The sequence below is a fragment of the Lonchura striata genome, chromosome 4, assembly GCF_050655825.1.
Source record: "Lonchura striata isolate lonStrDom1 chromosome 4, ASM5065582v1, whole genome shotgun sequence".
In the NCBI taxonomy this organism is placed as follows: domain Eukaryota; kingdom Metazoa; phylum Chordata; class Aves; order Passeriformes; family Estrildidae; genus Lonchura; species Lonchura striata.
In genome coordinates this window covers 10,875,577-10,887,562 of record NC_140706.1, presented here as the reverse complement: position 1 = coordinate 10,887,562, position 11,986 = coordinate 10,875,577, and positions in this window count along the sequence as shown.

Sequence of the window (11,986 nt, the reverse complement as noted above, 5' to 3'; positions counted from 1 at the left end):
AAGAAAAGAAAAAACAAGCCACTGTAGGTCATTTAACTTTCGTGTGTGTGCAGATTAGGGGAATTAGAGAAGGGTCTGTTAGTGGCATAGGAGGTGTTCTGAGTCAAACCCAAGACCTAATCCCATGGCTGTAGCAACAGATTTTGAAAAATCATTTTTCAGCTGCTAGAGTAAATGTTTCTGAAAACAGAGGAGGAGTTCATAGTCTGTTACAACAATGAATCAAAATAACTGCTCATTTTCCATACTAAGTCTCAATAGCCTTGGTAAACACAGAAACAGGAGAGTGGCTGACAATGTAAGGTAACTAAAATCCTGAAAGAGAAAACAGGTAGAATAATTATCTCTGAAACTGATACTCATCTGCTCCTCAGTTCCAGGCACAGGAGCTGTGTCTGCTTAACAAATAATCTGTGAGTCCAGCACAAATACACCATAGGGCCTGATCCTAAAATCTGGGAAAGAAAACATGTTCTTGAAGTTGAGCACATGGTTAATATATTGGTGAACACTGAAATCTGCTCCATGCTGGAATTTTCATGTTTCAAGTATTAAAAAATCTCTCTAAATCTCTGCAAGTGAGTAATCATGATTTGCCAGTCCAACATGTTTGAGGGTTTTGAGGGCCAGTTTTGAGGGGGAAAATAGAAGACAAGATTTATTCAATTTTCTTTCCATCTGCCATAGGTAGCAAATTCACAGCAGCCCTGATCTTATGACAGATGAAAACACAGCATACATTTCTAATGAGTTACAGGTCATATATACCACAAAATATACATGATGCATTCATGTTGTGTGTGAATATGCAGTCTATGCAAGCATTAGCTATGAAAAGTAGAAATTAATATAAAAATTGTAAAAGTATTCACCAGGGAAATCACAGATGAATTTTGTGGCTAGCAGACATTAAAAAATCTGACCAGGAATGAGAATCTCACAGGAATGAGAATCATGTGGCAGGAAGAGGGCAAGGGAGGAGGTGGCTGTGGTAAATAAGCCCTGAATTTATACAGATAACAAGTTTTCATCAACTTACTTGAAGAGTAGTGAGGTTCCAGTTTAAATCTATTCCAGACTGTGATTGATGGTGGACTGGTTGTTTAACTCCTCCTCTGCTTCAATTCCTGCATCTGTTAGATGTAACTGGTAGCAAAGCTAACACAAAGCATTCTGATAACTCAGGAAAATAAGATTATGCTATCAAATTGCAAATTCTGTCTCTGTGTGATTTAAAATAACACGACTCAATGAGCCTGTGTGGTCTGCAAGAAGACAAATGTCTCAATGGACACTGGCTCCTCTGATATTCAGTCTCTTCACTGAAACCTTAGCTCATGGCTATGCACATATGCTTTTCTAGATGTCTGAATTCAGTGTCTCAGCAGGCTAAAGACAGCTAATACTAATGCCCAATTAGTCAGGGTGTTGTCTCTAAGCTTCCTCCATTTCATTAGGACTGATTTTTCAGCTGACAGTTTATATTTTAATAATTTTTTAATCCTGATAAGTCACCACCTATTCTCCAAAACATTTTGTTTTTCTGGGTAAAGTCCTGCTTTGTTTCCCCTTTATCAGAAAGAGTCAGTGCTGGTGGTTTTTTCTTTTTGTTTTCTTTTTAATTTTATATGTTTTCTTTGTGTGTCAAACCTCAACAAGTCTACTCTCTTAGGATATTAAGATTCTTGTAATTAAAAGATAGAATAGTAAATATAAAATTAAACTATCCCTTAGATAATTTCTTTCTTGTTCTTCATAAGTTAGGGCCATACTTCCTACCATAGGAAAAACTCAAGGCTAACATGCCAAAACAATATAAATCCTGCCTTGCCAGAAGATCTTCACTTGCTTTTACCTCCTGAGAGGAAGTGACTGGTGCTTGGGTCAAAACTCAGAGAAGTTAAAGCACAAGGATGCTCTCCAAATTTTATAGGGATTGGAGGGAAAAAAAACCCCAAATGCATAAATTGTAATTGTGTTTGACAGATCTTACCTGCAGAACCACAGCAAACATTTGTCTGAAAGTGTCAGGTTTTTTTTGAAGGCAGCCTCCATTATCACCCCCCTACAAATTAACTCAACATTACAAGTAGGAACAGGAAAAGTCCCCAGAAACATCTTTGTGCATTAACAATGTGTTTGGTTCTGGAAGGTCTGAAATATCTGGGAGCTGTTGGGGTGTTTGAATATGAAAACCAGTGCAGGGCTTTGAGGTGTGCTAGAAGTGGCTGACTACAAGTCACCTGTCAGCCTCCTTGTAAATCTGTTAGAAAGCAGAATATGCACAGGCTGGCTGATTTTCCCTATTTTTAGGCATGGAATAATATAGTAGTAAGTAATTTTGAAGTAAGTCAAGTAATCTGTGCATTTTATACAGCATAAAATCATCAGGCAGCTATTTGGTACTGGCAAGGCTTCTGAGAAAGCCAGTTTTGAGGGGGAAAATAGAAGACAAGATTTATTCCATTTTCTTTGATACCTCAAGATGCAAGAAAACATCCAGCCTTGCTGCTACTAAAGCCTTCAGAAAACCCTTTAGAGATCATACTAGGGCTGTGTGCTCTGTGCTTCACCACTAAGGTCAAATTAAATGACTTGTATCCTTTTTATCCCTGTCTTTCTGCTCCCAGCCTTTGCTTTTTGCCAAGTTGACTTTTCCAAATAAAGGCAGGAGACAATTTGGGGAAACATCAAGCAAAGAAAAGGAGGATTTGTGAACAGAAAAATAAAAAAAATTCCAACTTTTTAACAAGAATAGCTACATTTTTATTATCTACATGAAATATAGTAAATCTCAGGAGGGAGATGTAGTGAGGCAAGATTTATTCATTAGCTTATAATGAAATGTAGGTAAATAAGAAGGCTTCTTTACATGTTGGAAAACAGTATTTTCCTAAAAATAAGCTTTTATTTTTTTTGGGAAAAAAAATTCATTATCTGATAAATATTGTGGGCTTCATTTTCAGTTTTGACACAGAAGCAGTCTGAAAAAGGCAAGGAGTAAATCCAGACACCAGGCAATCCCCTCCATATGTATTGAAGTACAAACAAGGTCTTTGTGGTAAGTTACAAGCTGTTAAGATCTGGTCTAAGATCAACAAGGTCCTTTTTCATCTGTGATGAAATGGCTGTAATTTTATGTTTAGGGGTGACCTGGATTTGAGCCAAGTGGCCAAATGGAAAATATACTGCCAGTTTTAGGATCTGTATAAATTACTAACCTGACTTCTTCTGAAGAAACAAAGCTAAAAGTGTTCAGATCCCTTTGAAACATTGCAAGAATCAAATTACAAATATATATCAAATATAAATACATAAAATCAAATGGAGGACAACCTAGTTCTGGCCTTGCCAGGCCTGGCTTGGCCTCTCCTATTCAATGCTTTCCTATCCTATTTTATGTTTTTCCATTCTGTCCTCACCTGACTTGACCTCTCTGAGGTAGCAAATAAAAATGTGACTATGCAGTCACTGGGTGTTATTCTCTAATGCTCTTCTCAAGGAATGCATGCAGTTGGTAAAAATAATAGGATTATGTAATGGTCTGCACTTTTTAGCTAAATAAAACAGAAGAAGTTTAACATCTAAGAAAATGTTGTCCTCAAAGAGTTTTAGACCAGCTTAGGCGTACCCTGAATTTTAATCATAGATTCAAAGAATCACTAAGGTTGGAAAAGTCCTCCAAGATCATTGACTCTAACCCTTAACCCAGCACTGCTAAACCCATGAGTGCCACATCTACACTTTTTTAAAGTACCTCCAGTGATGGTGGCTCCCTGGGTAGCCACCTCCAGTGCTTGATAACCCTTTCCATGATGAAAAATTTCGCAATATACAATCTGAACATCCTGTGGCATCACTTAAGGCTGTTTCCTCTTGTCCTGTTATCTGGGAGAAGGGACTGAACCCCACTGGCTACAACCTCCTTTCAGTGGTTTTAGTGAGCAGTAGGGTCCCTCCTGAGCCTCCTTTTCTCCAGACTAAACACCCCCAGCTCCCTCAGCTCTCCCCATCAGACTTGTGCTCCAGACCCTTCCCCAGCCCCATCGTCCTCCTCTGGCCACTCTCAGCACCTCAGTCCTTGTTGCTGTGAGGGGCCCAGAACTGAGCTCAGAACTGAGATGTGACCAGTGCTGACTACAGGGGGCTAGCATTTACCAAATGGTGAAGGCTCCTAGACTAGAGAGCCAATGCTGCTGTTGAAGTGAGAAATGTAAAGCCACAAGTAACTGTAATTACTTGAAAGAGAAAACAGAGCACACAGACCCATAGAAACAGCCTAGATGTCATATTATTTTTTCTTGGCTTAATGGAGGGATATCTCAAGAATCAAAATAATAACCTTCAATCCAAAATACCAGATCTAATGCATAATAAGAATAAGATGCAATAGAAAAATCTTGTTGCAGTCTCTAATATTGTAAGAGTTTGTCAGTGTACCTCTGACGTATAAATACAGAACCAACAAAATTGTATTTTCCATATTGATGCAGCAGTAAGATAAAATTTAATCACACCAAAGCCAGTTTCAAAACATTTATTTTGGAGCTGGATGTAGTGATAGAAACACTCAGCTTCAGTGTTGCCCCTTGCCTCTTATAGCCTGGAGACACTGTTTTTCATAAACAGATAATTCTTATGACATCTCTTGCAACACTATCTCATTGTTCAAACAGGAATTGAATATGAAACAGATATATCTTTATGACTCTCTTACAAATTGTGGCAACTGTTTTGTTACAGCAGATATTTGTTCCTCTGAGAGAATCTCCCAATTAGTGGTAGCCTTTTGTAAGAATGCTTTATAAAATATTTGGCTGAAAACTCAAAAAGTAACCCATAACATCATAGCCTTGAATTTTGAGCCTGCACTTACTTCTGCAATTAGATCAGATCTTTTTCCAGTTACTTTTCTAAATCCATTTATGGTGATACAGAAGGTAGTATGACCAATAATGGAAGTTTAAGAAGACTCCAATAGAATAGCTTTAAACCCATTCTCAATAGCAAGTAATAAAATTCTATCTTTTAGTAAAGAGTTATCAGATCTCACAAAATAACCTTTACAACCCTACTTTCCAGTTCCAAATAAAGTAGACAGAGTTCTGATAAGACTATTATTAGGATTTTCCTTTCTGGGGCATAAATGAATTCAGATCTCTTTAGAAAACTAAACATTTAGTGCTTCATGTACCACAGTGAAATGGGTCTCCTTTCCTACTGTGGACTGGAACTGCTTCAGAGCAACAACTGACCCCTCTCTCTGTGTGCACAGCCTGTAGCCCAGCCACTGCTGAACTCTAAATAAGTGCATTGACTCTCACACTCACTCTGACTTAGCCTGGGTTTGTGGTTTGATAGATTTCCCAAAAGCTTTGAGAATTTAGCCCGAGATTTTTTGCCTGCCTGGCATGCTGCTTAATGCACAAGCAAGAGTGTTGGAATACACTTTCTTGTATATTCTCCCTCATCAATAGTAAAAGACTTGGCCTGTGAAACTTTCTAACAGGCAGAAGTGCAACAGTGGAGCCACAGAAGTCAGTGAACGTGGGTACTCATGGACTGAGCAATTCTGGGGTCATTCCTATGGCTTGCATGGAAACCTCACCTCCACCCCAGCTTCCTTGATCTCTTGAAGGCCTTATCCCAGTGTGGGCTCTGAGCAGTGCCTGTCAGACCAGCCCATCCAGCAGATGTGCTGCACTCAGCCATGTGCTTACTCATTAAGGGGAAGAAGGGACAGCAATTGCTTCACTTTTGTAATTACTGGAACTTGGACACTATGGAAAGGTTCAGGGTATTTTGGTTGGTTTGTTGGTTGTTTTTTCCATGTCTTCTATTTCTTTCTTTCCACAGAGGGCAAGAATTTAGTTCCATTCATACCAGTTGACCTTTAAGTTCTGAATAGATTCCTCTCATGAATTATAACAAATACATTGTCTAATGGTACTGGAAATAAGAATTGGGAGAACTGGACTTTCTTACTCAGTGTTCTGTGAGTTCTGTATGATTCCTGCCCCAAGGGAAAAAAACAGAAACCAGACTGGATTATGAGAACTGGGTTCTGAGAAGTTATCTGAAATAAATCTTAACTAGGATTAGATACAAGCGTCCAGGATTGCAATATTGAAATGCTTCTCAAGTACCATCAATTCTGAGAAACATCCAAACTTCAACCTACAGCTGCCTCTGTGCCTCTATCCAATGTCAACGCAGCTGTGATAAGACTAGGAAAAAAGGTCTCTGTGTAATTGTCAGCTTTAGAGCTCTTTTCCTTCCACTCAACTTTATTTTTATTTGTCATTAGTTACTGGCCATTTTTAGAGACTTTCACTAAGAGCAGTGCAAGTGATCCCTGAGTGGAAGAAAGTTTTAAATCAATGTGAAATGCTTTCAGAGAGAGGTGGTATATACATATCCTTTCTTCTTTGTGGGTGGCTCTAGAGAATAATGAGCCTACTTTTTATACAGAGGCAAAAGGGCAAGACAGGGGAAAAAGTTTGACCCAACTGTAAGCATCACTGTAAGCAGCTCAGGGGGAGGAGGGTAATGCAAACACAGCTCCATAAGATGGAAGGCACTTTATTGAAAGCAGCTGGCAAGCAGAGAAATAGGATATTTTGGCACCATCAGAAACTTTATCAAGACTTAGCCATGTAAGGTTGCATTGATTGTTATTTATAGCATCAGCTTAGAGGGGGTATGGAAATTATACCAGGAGCCTCATTAGTATCAGCATGAGAGCTGTGTACAATCTTTCTGCTCTAGTGATTGTATTCATTCCATAGCACAGATAGAACATGCAGCCAGGGAGAAATCTTCTCAGTGGCTTTCAGCCTGATTATGGGGGGAAAGTGTAACCATGGAGGGCAACTGCAATACTGACCAGGCAAGACCTTTTTTTTCCTATCTTTTTCTAGAGCCTCAGATATATACTGCCACCCCTCTCCAACAGAAAGCAGATTTCTGTTTCCTTCACAAATTAAAGCATTGGAAAATAGAAAGTTTCTAGAGATAAAGCTTTAAAAATCTGTTCTTATTTTTATCAGAAGATATAATCCACTCGCAGATATGCAAGTTATCTACTGTGTGGCAAAATCTGCAATGAATTGGTTTTAATTGTAAACATCTTATTAAGTTGAGCATTTTTCAATATTTTGGGAACTTATTTTCTTTAGCTAGGTCACCTGGTCATGAGCCAAGTCAAAGAGATGGCTGACTGCTTGTTTAAACTAAGATGCTGCCAGTTGCTAATACTGCCTATATAATGCAAATGGCACTATAGGTGTCACAGCTCTGATTTATGCCCAATTTTCAGGCAGTCTGTATGTGCTGCAGTCTCATTTTGAATATTTGCTATACTCATTTTTTTTTTTTTTGCTTCAAAAAGCCTTTTTTCAGGTCTGAGCAGCTGGTGTGTCTGTCCCACTAGATCTTTCCAAGGAAAAGCTGAAAGAGGCTTTGCTTTCAAGGGTTTGAAGGCCTGGAATGTATACTTGAGGGCTTTGGTACTTAGCTGATTTGCAGACTGTATCATCAGAGAATTGCAGAACGGGGCAGACAGAACTTGAGGAGTCTCGGTTTATATAAAGAGCAGAGCTGCACAAATGTTATTGAAAAGAAAAATCATGGCTTGAAGTGTAGAATTTGCCCCATGTGCTTACTACTGCTTATTGTCTGCATTTAATAGCATATCCAGATTTTTAAAATTCAGACTCATTTGCAATCTGCCCTTATCCTACTAGTTTTATATCAGGTAGATTAAGTGGAAAAAGACATGCAATAGCACTATATTTTGAAATTCAGTGTTCCGGTGGGAGTCTGTTAATTTTCAAACATTGCAGTTCAGGCTACAACTGAATGACTGGGATAGACATTAACAGTCTGATGCTTTTCAGTATTAAGCCTTAGCTGAATTGGATTTAAAGTTGTTGGATTCCTTTAATGCAGGTTTATTTTGCATTCTGTACTGTCCTTAATAGTTTCATTTACTTATTGATAGTAAATCAAGTGATCAAGCACACATGAAATACAACAGCCCTGTCAGTAATTAAAACATCTGATCTAACTAGTCTCTCCAATTTGGTGCAGGTATTCCTAATTTCTTTACTTCTGAATTTTTCTCCTTTGTGAATTAATTACTCAAGAAAACTTATCCTGACAGTCACACTCCTATCTCAAGTTCTATTGTGCTAAACCAGTGCATCCATCCCAATTTTTTCTCTTGGACTAAATGACATTTTAGTACTTTTTCTTGTCTTATGCTTTGGCTATTACAGGAAAATCCAGTGTCTGTACCATGAATATGTTATTTTCAGGTGAGTTTTTAATATGCAAATTTGTTTTCTCCTTTTTGATTAAGTTCTGATATGATCTACCATTGGCAACTGTTCCCTTCAAGTCTTTATGAGAGTTAATTAGATCTATTACAACTTATGAACATTTGATCTGGCACTTAATTCTTTCACTTAATTCTTAATTCTTTCCCATTACTGTTAAAAATCAGATGGAGTATAATCATATACATTTCAAATGGCCTCTTTTTTCTCATTGCCACTGCAGAGATCCTTCTGCATTGTTTATCTCCAACACTGCTTCCTCTCCTGGACTTTATTACATTTGCAGACAAACTTGAGTATTCCTAATAGGGACTTTTACTGGGAAATTACCTGCAATGTGCATTTTTCTGTAACTCTGAAAGAATGTCTTTTATTCCCTAGTAGTGTTTTACGGTGTTTCATTTAAGATTGGGCTTCTGCAATCAGAAATTTCCAACCCCACAAAGACCTTTTAAACTTATTCTCTTGTAAGCTGTCAAGAAGTGACTGAAGTTGTGTAATCTTGCATTTTCTAGGCCACAACTGCTGAAAGGGGAATCAGGCTGCTATTCTCAAGTGAGCTATTAAATAATGATAGAGGATTGCATGGTTTCTGGTGACTGCACTAGAAGTGTAGCAGACAGACATTAAACATCCTGTGCCTCCCATTTGCATAAACATTGGTTTGGAAATAACTAGGGTCAGTAGTCTTCAAAATGCTCAGTAACCACCTGGCTACCATTAGGGATTAGACATGCCAGGCCAGCTCCAGGGCAGGAGTGAGATGTGGGCTCAGGATCGTGCCCAGGCTGTGACCAACACCTGCTCATCACACAGCACTGGGTAAGGGCACAGGGAGGGAGCAGAATATCAAAAGGACCAATAACACAGCTCAACAGCAGTCTTCTTGTGCCCTGCAAGTCATCACTCCTCCTAGTTCTTCTAAAACTTAGGTGGAACACAAGCATAAAAGAGGTTTCTGCCTTCCTATAAGAAAATTATATTTCCTACATGAATGCTTCTAAAGCCTCTGTAACGTATTTAAAATTGTTTAAGGTTATTCCCTATGCCTAGTATCTGTACCAAAGTTAGAAAAAACAGCATTCTCCACTGATTTAATGGAAAATGAGAGTTTCCTAAGAAAGATTCCAATGGCTGAGATATGATTATCTCCCTTTGTAACTGTTGCTGGGTACCCGTTCAAGAGACGGGAGAGAGCAGCATTATGTATTAACCTGTGAGTCCTGAAGTAGGAGTTAGGGGTATTAAATAGTTTTAAATATTTGTAGAGATTCCCACAGAGATAATGACAATCAAGGTGAAAATTTGATAAAGTAGGAGGGGGAGAAAATGCTGTAAGGTAAATTGGAAGTCTAGGGTAATGTGGTGAAAAGAGATTGAAGAATAGAGGAGTGTCTGGCAAATGTTATATAACTGAAATTATTCTGGCCAGCTTTAGGTAGAGAAGAGCCAAAACCCAGAGAAGGGTCTGGTAAGGACCGCCCAGAATGAAGAATTGGAATGGAAAAAACTTGTGAAGCACTTTCCAACTGTCCCAAATTCCTTTGTCGGTAACGTGAAGTGCTCTTTACGAATTGCCTTGGATGGGGCTGGAGGTGGTGAGGTAGTGTCTAAGCTTCAGCATGTACCTTGCAGCTTCCATGCATGAGCAAGCTGAACTGGAGGAATGTTGACTTCCCCAATATTTCTGCAGAAGGAAAAAAAAGGAATTCTATTTAATTGCTGACTTTTTCTCAGTTTGCCTACCAGCGCTAAGCCATTGTTAGAACACTCAGATAATTTTCTCCAGAAAATATGCTATCAGCAGAGCAGCTGTGGTGTTTTAGTGAAGTATCTAAAATTAAATCACATGAAGCCATCTAATTTCTTATTTTCCCATTCCAGTAAAGCCTGTTTTCTGGTTCAAAAACATCTTGAGTGCCCTCAGCTTTTTATGACCTACATTCCATGCATTAGATAGTCTCACCCTGCCCCCCCCACAAATGACAGACACCCGAGGACAAAATGTCAATAATATTTTCCCAGAAATAGTGATGATGCATGTCTGAGTCAGGGAGAGAGAAACCATGGGTATATAAACAATGCAAGCACAGAAAGATGAAAATGATGCAAGAGAATTTGACAGAGTTTTTTGTGTTTATAGTTTTTTATAAACAGTCAGTATATTCAATACTGAAGCAGTATTATTTTCCTTTCAAAGTATTGGAGGTGAAATAATTGTTCTTTCACCACTTTAAAGGTGCTAGACACCTTTTTTCCTTTCTATAATTCTCTATATTGTAAAAGGGAAATGATTTTAAACTTTTATAACTCAAGTGTATGATGATGCAATTCTTATTTTTTACCTGGATACTTATTAATGATGTCTATTGGCATGACATCTATTAGATACATATTCCTAAAATAGGTCTGAGTAGTACTGTTACTGAAGTTTTGAGGAAAAGTTTTGAAGCACAGTGAGATTTGAAGACAACCCAGAACAACCCAGAACAAACAGCAATTAGAAGGTTGAAGCTGATGGTAGCCCAAAAATATGTAGCCTTACTGACTGTCTAAGCCTTCTTTTTGTTTTCTGATCCAAGATTTCATACTTCAGAACATGTAACTTTCTTGATAGCATGAGATTAAATAAAGATTGTGATGCAAATGGATTTGGTGGTAGTGGGTAATCTGTTGTTTTTCAGAACAAAAAGGCAGATCATAAGATGCATCGTAGAATGGCTTGAGATGGAAGAAACTGTAAAGATCTTCTATTTCTAACCCCCTTGCCATAGACAGTGATGCCTTTCACTAGACCAAGTTGCTCAAAGCTCTCAAGTGTTCTTGAACACTTCAGGGGTGGGACATCCATGAATTCTCTGTGCAATCTATTCCATTGTCTCACCACAGGAAAGTTCTTCCAAACACCCAAGCTTAACCTACTCTCTGCAGCCCAGAGCCATCCTCCCTGCTCCTGTCACTACTAGTTCCTGTAGCCTCTCTCAATCTTCTTTGTAAGCCCCTTTCAGGTACCAGAAGGCCACAATTAGCTCACTCTGATGCCTTCTCTTCTCCTGGCTGAACAATCCCAAATGTCTTAGCATTTCCAAGCAGCCAAGAGATAAATAATGGACTTTAGATGGCAGCGAAAGAGCAAAGGTCTTTTTAGCAAAGTATTCTGAACTTTTGAGTAGCCAGTAACATCTTTAATAGGGTAGGAAAAGGACAAATAATCAGTAATATGCAGTTCTTGTATTTTTCTACCAGGAAAATATTCCCCAATGACTTAGAGAATTTGAGATCCAGGTTACAGACTTCTATTATTCAGTGATAACTGAATGATAGGGGTTGAGGGAATCCTAATAGAAATTTCATTCCTGGTGTTAAGGCATTAGCAACACTTAGGACAGTAACTGGAAAATATGTGTGTGATAGTATTTGTTCCTGTAATCCCATTCACACTAAGGAGAAGTGATTATAGACTGAGTTGTTCCACTTATATTGGCAAATCAGTTGCACAGATTTCATCAGAATATGCTGGGTGGCTTCAGTGTCTGGATGAAAAAATATTCATTTGGAATCACGAAGTGCAACAGTCCAGCCAGTGGTTTTCTATGACTCTTTTATACAGAGCTCTTACATCTCCATTTCTGTATCCAAAAAAATCA